General features: G+C 32.9%; 1 long non-coding RNA gene across 1 annotated transcript; it reads right to left on the bottom strand.

Annotated features, from left to right (window-relative positions):
- Nucleotides 1-856: 856 nt before the first annotated feature.
- On the bottom strand, nucleotides 857-2,363 carry LOC134274699 (uncharacterized). The gene is made up of 3 exons (XR_009993684.1): nucleotides 2,242-2,363; nucleotides 1,926-2,025; nucleotides 857-975 (listed from the first exon to the last, which is right to left on the bottom strand). It is a non-coding gene; the product is annotated as an uncharacterized LOC134274699 (long non-coding RNA).
- Between the last annotated feature and the right edge of the window lie 7,606 nt (nucleotides 2,364-9,969).

Below are 9,969 nucleotides of genomic sequence, written 5' to 3' on the forward strand. Positions count from 1 at the left end.
TCAACGGTCCAAATTTTTGAAGAAAATATTTCAATTACCAGAATCAAATTCTTAAATTAAACGAAACGGTTATAGTTATAAATGTAAAATATCTTAATTACTATGATATGATCAAACATAAAAATATGTAAACAAAGTATATGCATGTACAGGTATGAAATAATAATAATTTGAAAACGCTATATTTCTACGGGCTTTTTGTCTATTTTCTCTAATGGATTTGCACAATGGAACTTTTGCCCACTTCTTAGCCCTGTCTTTTATTTTAATTACTGTTATTGAAATATACATAGAGAAACCGTTTTAGTCATTTTAAAAACTAAGGAGGAGAAAAAGCTTCTTAGTCTACCAAACATTTATGACTGGTACATTTTTGTAAGAGTGAATTAAGGATCAAAACACTTGATCATAGTCCAGTGCACCGCCTGGCCCAACGCAGCCGCCATTTTTAAAAAATTCGATTTTAACCCTATGTATATAAAACGTTATAAAATTCATATTTATCAAAGCATACACACCAAAATTTGAGGAAATATAGTTTATAAAAGAATATTAAGAATTTTCATTTCCATTAAATAAAATATGGGGTAGTAATTACTTTTCCGTAGGATTTTAAATATAATATACCAAATTTTAATTGCAACCTTTGGGTTTGCGCCGCCTTCCTACACCAGCCAATGAAATGTGTCTTAAATTGGAATAATTTGTGTAGTTACTCCATATTTGTCCATAAATTTATTAGATGGTGTTGGTTTAACCTATATACGAAGTTTCATTCATGTGTGACGTAGGGTTCCTACAAAACAACGCTTGTCTACGGAATTTTGGGACAACCCTCGTATATATATCTGATCTTACCATAGGTTGTATTGAGACAGTATATGATGTCCCCCTTTTCTATCGGAATATTGTGAACAACGGTATTTATAGCTGTAGTGACATTATTAATCAACAAAAGATCCTTAGGCTCACAACCTAAAAATTAAAATTTCAAACAATCCGTTTAAAAACCAAGTTAAGAGGAAATTTATCGAATTATAACTAATCAAATTAAAATAAATCAATTCATTCATTGTCATTTGATGTGGACAAACTAGTACATGTACGAGTAGACTTTGTTTCTCTAGATGCAAAGTCATTTGCTAACGTTTTGTACTGACTAGAATCAATTTAGTAAAATACATAATCAGAATGAAAAGATCTAGCAAAATTCACAATTTCTATTACGTGGATTTTAAGTCTAATAGGAGTTTCCTTGTATCAATTTATTAGTAGATCCGACACAGGGTTTAAAATGTTCTGTTTTTTTAATTGCTTACTAAATATAAAAAGTAAACTATATATCATTAATCAATCTAAATTATTGCAACTAAATCTGTTGATGGCCATTATCACTGTGCTGCGTGGAGCTAGAAAAATGATACTTCTCTCCATTCTATTCGTTTCTTGATTTTTCTCCCAAATATTCATTGTAGCATTTTCAAGTCCTTTAATTTTCTTTCAACTTTTCAGATAATAAAAAATATCACAGATAAACGTGATGGTGAATTAAACTTGTTAATTTTATTTTTTCAATATTTTTTTAATCGTGACAGTGATACACATAATTAAATGATAAAGGATCCGGAGTGATAAACTCTGGTGTTCAATTTCTCCTAATCTGCTATACACTGCCAATAATGAAGTATGTCTTAGAGCTTAAATGATAATCACTTGCTATTCTTATTGGTTTTTTAGTAGCAAATTGCATATTGTCGTATCAAATGAATAAACATCAGTAACAGGGCAATTTGGAAGAAGTGTTAAGAAACAGATGTCAGGCTCATGCAGTTTTCTCACGTCTATCACTTTTATTAAAACAAGATCAGGGAGATTTTTTTATTAATAAGTATTAATTCAAAATTATCATGAATTGGAGTACATACCGACAAACTTTGCTAGTCGCCTTGTAACATAAACCAAATGAGGCAATAGCTCCCGATCAAAAAATCTCAATGGTTGTTTTTCTGTGTATCTTTGCCATTTCTGGAACAAAATCATGACTGATTTGGAAACAGATTTCCTTAAAATCTAAAGGAATTACGAGAAAAATGATTTGATTATGTTAATAATTTATTTCGTGGCATAAAATGCAAACGCCAACCCTAGTGTCGTTTATTGATTTTCAATTTTAAGATAATTTTTTTATGTAGTCTTTTCAACTTTAGATTGAAAATTCATAAATAAAACTATATTGTGTACCTGTGCGTAATCCAAAGTCTCTTTAAGAACAGCCCCAAATGCCCCGTGGTTTAAAAATGTACATGTTTTCTAAAATAAAGTCAATAAATGAATAGAAAAGAAGCTTACGTATATACTTAAAGAATCACTGTCTAATAAGTATAGTATGCCAGGGCATCAACGATAGTGGGAAACATGGGATAATTTGCATAACGGGCGAATATGCATAAACGAACACTGATATATCTCAACAAAGCATAAACAATAACAAATACGTAATTAAGGACAGATGATACAAACAAATTTCTGTCAAAGAATTTGAAAATAACAATTTGGGTCACGTTTAAATGAGTAAAATAAATAAGTTTCACCGCGTAGTTTTTAATTTTTTATCCACAGTTGCACAAAAATGGAATTTGAAGTGAAAAATATTTGTAAAGATTAAAAAGGATGGTTTCAGGCGGGAGACTTTTGAACACCACAGAAGGTTTACAGTTTCTTTATATTCTAGAAATTTATTATTTGCATCATTTGCAATACACCAATATACACCAATCCATGCATCCATTTTTCGTTTGTATCATCTGTCCTTAAGACATAAACACGGACCACTGAGAATTTCAGAGGTGGGATCATGTGCCTAGAAGAAACAAGCATACACTATTGACTGGTCACACCCACTGTATTGACCAGGTCCAATGTATTGTTTAAATATAAAAAATAAAGATAACAAACTGTGATCACTGTCAAATAGCAATTACCTTTGTTGATTGACAACACGTCGTCGATATACGTAATGTCGAGTTTAAGGCAACATCAAATATTTTCTTCTTTTCACGCATTAGCTTTTGGACAAATTATGCTTCATATGAATATCAAAATAGGTCTGTCTATAACGGGGCGCAAATGATACCCATGGGAATTCCAATAGATTGTTGGATATTGTCAATCGGAAACTCAAACATCTTTCTGATGTCGACTTCAGAGTACTTGTATGTGCAATCAGAGTGTGTTTTAACAAAATAATTTTGCTAATGACCAATGACCAGGTAAGTAAATTCACTAGTTCCGTTTTTATTGAAAAAGCAGCTTGTGATTCTGTGATTTCAAATTGTCCAAAAGTTCCTTCAAATTTTTGAGCATCCACATCTGATTCACACAACCTTAAGTTTTCTTACAATGTCATTGATTAAATGTCAAAGTCCATGTTGAAACTTATTCGCATTCTGAAGTGAACATTTTTTTCTGAATCAATTTTGGTCATCTATCAAATTCATTCACTATATACAAATGACGTCTCATTTAAAAAATAATCTGAAATAGAATCTAGTGCCTGTATCTTGAACATGGATATATTGAACATCATGGGTATTTCGAATGATTAGAATCTTAATAACGTATTCTTTAGGCATTTTATCCTCCACATTGCGAATCCTTAGATATTTTGAAGTTTCTTTTTATCCCATTGGGAATGCCGATAAATGTAATTAACATTCAATATATCACCCAAGATATGTACAACAAAAAAAATCGAGCGATGTATACTTTCGAACCTTTGTGATCTGTGATTGCATCTTGAGTTATGCATACCGACTGATAAAAAATATTGGCATAATTCAGCAAAAGTCGAGAGGTTGGGACACTAAGCAGAATTAAATGCAGATGTGTACAATCATTTTAGATTTACTGCCATCCCGAGTATTTTTATGCTAATGTAATAATATACAGTTATTGACTGGGTATGAGGGCAACATATGATTTGTTGGGTCTGAATGTGAAAATGTTGCCCGAGGCCGCAGGCAAAGGGCAAAATTTTCATCTTCGGGGTCCAACAATTCATATGTTGCCCGAATCCCAGTCTATAGCTGTTTTGTTATACCCTTCATTGCTCACTTAACCACTTTAATCAACACATCTTATTATCAATTACTTTATATGGAAAATCATGGCTAAATCAGTAAATATAAAACAATAGCTGAGAAAGAACAAAACTAATTATATCACAAAAATTATTAATCACAAAACATACTCTTCCCTTCTTCTTTACCTAGCTGGTAGCAACTCTCTTGCAGCTCTTAACTTCGACTTTTTCTGTGTCGCCGATATTGAACGATAATTAATTACTTTTGACGTAACAGAGACTTCGCGTTCTAACAATTCTATGTTGGACTGACAGGCCAGTCAACAGTGATAATGCTAGACCGATGGAATAAACATTTCTTTTGTTGATCTTTATTAGTAATAAATATATAGAAAGCTATTTATAAGAGTATAACCAAATAATTTGTTGGTGATGTTGTTTTTGCCAATGGTGTGGCATCCCTCCCTCCCCTTTGATTAACGTCGTCATTAGTCATTTTTGCATCTCTCACACTTTGATCTTCGAGAAAATAAATGACTTATTAATGATTGTGTACTGAGGCAGGTAGATCAATCTCAAAGAAGGCTCGGCTACGCTTAGCTATTCAATATTTCTATACATAGTCAGTAGTAAACTTGTAAGTGATTAAGATTAGTACCCCTTGCCTAAGAAACGTTAGTTAGAGAATTTCATGCATGAACAGCTTTTTTGTCATGTGATGTCCTACATGTATTTCAAGCTAACAAAATGATCATGCATATAAATACAATCAGTAAACCAATGAGACTACTTTTTGGATGATTAAAACTACGTTTAGTGCATGCTTTTGTGAGCAACAAAAACGTCCATCCGCAAATTTTGTATCCACTACTGTCCTTACGGGTTCTTCTAGTAGGCAAGCGCCACATAGGCTTAAAGAACCTATTCAGTATTTTTAAAAGGAACCGGCCAATTATTCACGCCATTAAAAGAATGCCCAAAGTATTTAATGATCCTACCTTAGCTACCTATATCACTCGGGAAGCTAAAAACTATGCGAGGAAGAACCAGACTTTACAAACCATTATATAAATGAAACGGTGTGGGTAGGGTTAAAACTTGCTCTGACAGAAAATGTCTCCTTTGACATAGCTATTTCTTTTTATACATCGACTTGATTTATCCTAGTGAATTTCAAAATAAAAGACACAACTGAATCTGTCACATCTGGTCATGATACGGATGTTCTGCTGACTAAAGACGACAAAGACGTCATCTTACAACTAGATTGTATGACAAACTAAATGACTTCACTTTTTCCACCGTCAACTTTCCTTATTTATGTAGTAATATGCTGCGATCACCTGCATATAGTGATTATGTATTCTCATATATTCCCTACTGAAGAGCATCTGACTGAGGCAGACTGCTTATACATAAATAAATGTTGCAGGGATTTAAACAACCTTGTTAAAAGTTTGCATTTCGTAGCTTCTATGGGTATTGTAATGAGGATTTTTGGTAGATTACCTTTCAAGTAGGTCTATTTTGGCTGACTCGTTTAATACAAATTTTTAGACCTTTTTTTACACTTAAATTGACAACAAAATGCTCCGTCTATCTGATGAACCTTAAGATTCACGGCTGGTGTGACCGGTCACCAGGCTAGTATACAGACTTGTGCTTTCCTCACTTTTTTGTGACTAAAGCGTTTGTTTAGTTTTGATAACTTTTACAGTATTTCTCCACTTCTCGGATATGGTTTTAACATTAAAACTTCTCACTATTTATTTGTCTCATTTGATATTTACTATGGTAGCCATTTTGTTTTGGTTGACAACTGGACAGATGTAATGCATTGTGGGATACTAACCACTGGCTTATTTTATTTTGAGCAACAAATATTTGACCAGTGATTGGGTGGCCAGTGGATATGGAATTTAACAAATTTATCCTTGAAAGAACCCATTTAAAACATTTCTGCTGACGATGTTTATCTGACAGTGTTGCGTTCCATGCCCAATATGCTAATATTCTACAAAGCCACTTCAACTTGACTTATAAATGACAGCAGTATTCATCAACATTAAAAGTTTGATTACAATATACTATAAACCTTTGTTTTTTGTTATAATCCAATTCAAAATGTGCAACAAATGATAATTTGTTAGTCATGATTATCCACTGGTTAAAGACACGTAACTCACCTCTGTGGAATGACTAACTTTACCAATATTTAACCATTAGATGGCAAAGTTAACCAATGGATATATTTTGAGCAACATAATTTAACCAATGGTTAAAAGTTAACCAATGGGGAAAAGAGATCCAGCTGTTAAATCTTACCAGTGTCCCTGCTTATGTCCTGTGTTTTGTGTTGATTGAAGTTTTTATGAGATTGATCAATGTTCGCTATCTTTTCCTTTTTCATTCACCAGTATGAACTTGAATAAGGCAAAAAAAAAATGACAATCCTAAGCAGGATTATTCTTTCAGAGTTTTTAATCAATAAATTCGTATCAGTTTAATGAAAATAAAATAATTGCTTTCTTTTCTTTACTGTTGCACTTACTTTTATTTGTATATTATTCTTACATTTGATAAAACTTTTAATATAATATTTAAAGATTTAATTGGACTTTCATTCAAATATTGAATTTGGAATTCCTTTCATTGATTTTTTTCTGAATTATCAAATTCAATAAGATGTAAACCCAATATATGCAGGGAATAAGTGTATATCATAGTTTAGCAATAGTTAACAATAAGACTAGGCAAGAGGCCCAGACGCTACATAGCTACATAGCTAAGCTAAGCACAGTGGCTACAAAAACCCAAAAATCAGTTCCGTATTGAAAAATCTTAAATGCATTAGTGGTCCCGACCTTTTCCTAACGGTGGGGGTGGTATGATTTGAACAAACTTGAAACTACACTAACTAAGGACACTTATATGAATATTTGACTCACTGTGACTTTTTTCGATAAGTTTGAACTTTCCTTGAGCAAACATGAATCTACACTATACGAGGATGCTTCCATATAAATATAGCTAAAAGCTTTGCTGTTCTTGAAAAAAACATTTTTGAAATATTTATTTTCCATACTCGTATGTTGAGATTTTGTCGACCCCCGGGGGTCATTTTTTGAAGAAACATGAATTAACGCACCTGATGATGCTTTCACATTAATAAAATTAATCATTGATTTGCTCTGCTTGAGCAGAGATTTTTAAATTTTTCTTTTTTAAGGATTGCTCTTAAGGATTTAATCAAAGATGTTAATCTTTCATTGTCCATAGCTGCCCTACTCTACCCAGGGGGAGGGGGTTGGTGGGGGGGGGGGTTATTCCGGGGTTGGTGGGGGTCATGATTGAAACCAGAAGTCTCTGAGACTTGAAGCTTTACTGGTTTGTTCTTATAGCAAAGGAAGAGAAAAGTTCTTAAGAAGTTGGGAATTGAATTACCACAGCAATAAAAAGAATAATGATCCTTGATTAAGTCTCTTAATGTTCTAAGTATAGTCTACTTGCATGCCACATTATATTATAATCAGACTTAAACTGCAGGAGGAGTAGCATTTTGAGATTTTTTAACAGAAATTTCTATTTTTAGTTACCATGGCAACACCGTTCATCGAAATCAAAAACCAATATAAAGAATTACGTATCTTAGTGTAGTCTACTTGTGTGCCAAGTTATATTGAAATCAGACCAAAACTGTAGGAGGAGTAGCATTTTGAAGGAATTTCACAGAAATTTCTATTTTTAGTAACAAGGCAAAACCGTTCATCGAAATCAAAAACTGATAAAGAGAATTATGTATCTTAGTGTAGTCTACTTGTGTGCTAAACTATATTGAAATCAGACCAAAAATGTAGAAGGAGTAGTATTTTGAAAGAATTTCAGAGAAATTTCCATTTTTAGTAACCATGGCAACACTGTTCATCGAAATCAAAAACCGATACACAGAATTATGTATCTTAGTGTAGTCTACTTATGTGCCAAGTTATATTGAAATCAGACCAAAACTGTAGGAGGAGTAGCATTTTGAAAGAATTTCACAGAAATTTCTATTTTTAGTAACAAGGCAACACCGTTCATCGAAATCAAAAACTGATAAACAGAATTATGTATCTTAGTGTAGTCTTCTTGTGTGCTAAGTTATATTGAAATCAGACCAAAACTGTAGAAGGAGTAGTATTTTGAAAGAATTTCACAGAAATTTCTATTTTTAGTAACCACGGCAACACCGTTCATCGAAATCAAAAACCGATAAACAGAATTATGTATCTTAGTGTAGTCTACTTATGTGCCAAGTTATATTGAAATCAGACCAAAACTGTAGGAGGAGTAGCATTTTGAAAGAATTTCACAGAAATTTCTATTTTTAGTAACAACGGCAACACCGTTCATCGAAATCAAAAACCAATATACAGAATTATGTATCTTAGTGTAGTCTACTTGTGTGCCAAGTTATATTGTAATCAGATCAAAACTGTAGGAGGAGTAGCATTTGAAAGATTGTTTACAGACAGACAGACGGACAGACAGACGGACGGACGACGGACGCATTTCTATCGCATAAGCTCTTCTGGTCTCTGACCAGTAGAGCTAAAAACAAATCTACACCACCACAGCGGATGCTTTCACATAAATATGACCAATCATTGCTTTGCTGTGCTTAGAAGATTTGGCAGGAATTTCCCTGTATATTCCAATGTCAATTTTAAATCGTCCATTTTAGCCCCAACCTTCCCCTAGGGGTTACGATTTGTACAAAATTAAATTGACACTGACTGAAGTTAAGTTCACATGAGTTTCATCTTTCCTGGCCCATTTGTCTCTAGAAATTTTTTTTTTCAATAATGCGTTTATTTTTCGCAATTTTGTAATTATCTCTCCCCTTGGAGGAGAACGCTGACCCTTTTGTGTAATCCCTTTACCTAAGTGTATTCTGTGTCATGTTTGATTGTAAATGGTCCAGTACTTCTAGAGAAGAAGATGAAATTGTGAAAAGTTTACAAACAATGACGAAGACAACAGACAAAGGACAAATTTTGATAAAAAAGAAAAGCAGACTTGAGGCTTTGGCTCAGGTGAGCTTAAAGTCATCACGTTTATTATAAAACATTGTTGTTTGCTTACCATTAATTTCTTTTTCTAGTAAAATAAAATGAAATCCTGCGCAAGCACAGGGAATTAAATTTTCACAATAGTTGTCTGTGCAATTCCAATCATTAAAATATATTTTTATTAGATTTCTTCTGAAAATTGATTACAGGCTTATAGCAGGAAGAATATTTTGTACGAAATCCTCGGTAATTAGCAGAAGTATATATAAAATACGGTAAATTAAAGTCCAGGCCAGGCTGTTTTATATGTTATTGACAGCTGTTTTTTCTCAATAAGAACGGAACTTGCAAATTTAGCTTCAATGAAGCGCATTTAAGTGGTACAATTTCCCGTTTGAATGAAATGTTTTGAGTTGTCTTTAGAACGTTGATTGTCATACAATGACACGCCCATTTCTTGAGAGAGGGAAAAATCGGTCAAATGGTTCATTCGAATACCTGTAAAACATGTATTCCATAAATATGAAAGCCAATCAAACTGACGGTCTACATAAACACAGAGGAAGCACGTGTTCGACTCATGAATGCGTTATGGAAACTCCAATAAACATCATAAATTCATAATTACGTACAAATTTGTTATAATACGTGTTTAACAGAAGCTGGATCTCTCTTATTTCTCATATAAGTTTAAAAATTTTCATTTCTGTGTTACTCATGTTGCTTATCGCAAAGAGTAGGGTGTTCTAAAACATTACGACGAGTAGTTTTTGTTTGTTTCTAAAGAAATGGGCGTGCCATTCTGTTATAATCGACGTCCAAAACATGACTCAGAAC

Source organism: Saccostrea cucullata, unplaced genomic scaffold, assembly GCF_032062105.1.
Source record: "Saccostrea cucullata isolate Sc308-1 unplaced genomic scaffold, CSIRO_AGI_Scuc_v1 ctg7353, whole genome shotgun sequence".
Classification (NCBI taxonomy): domain Eukaryota; kingdom Metazoa; phylum Mollusca; class Bivalvia; order Ostreida; family Ostreidae; genus Saccostrea; species Saccostrea cuccullata.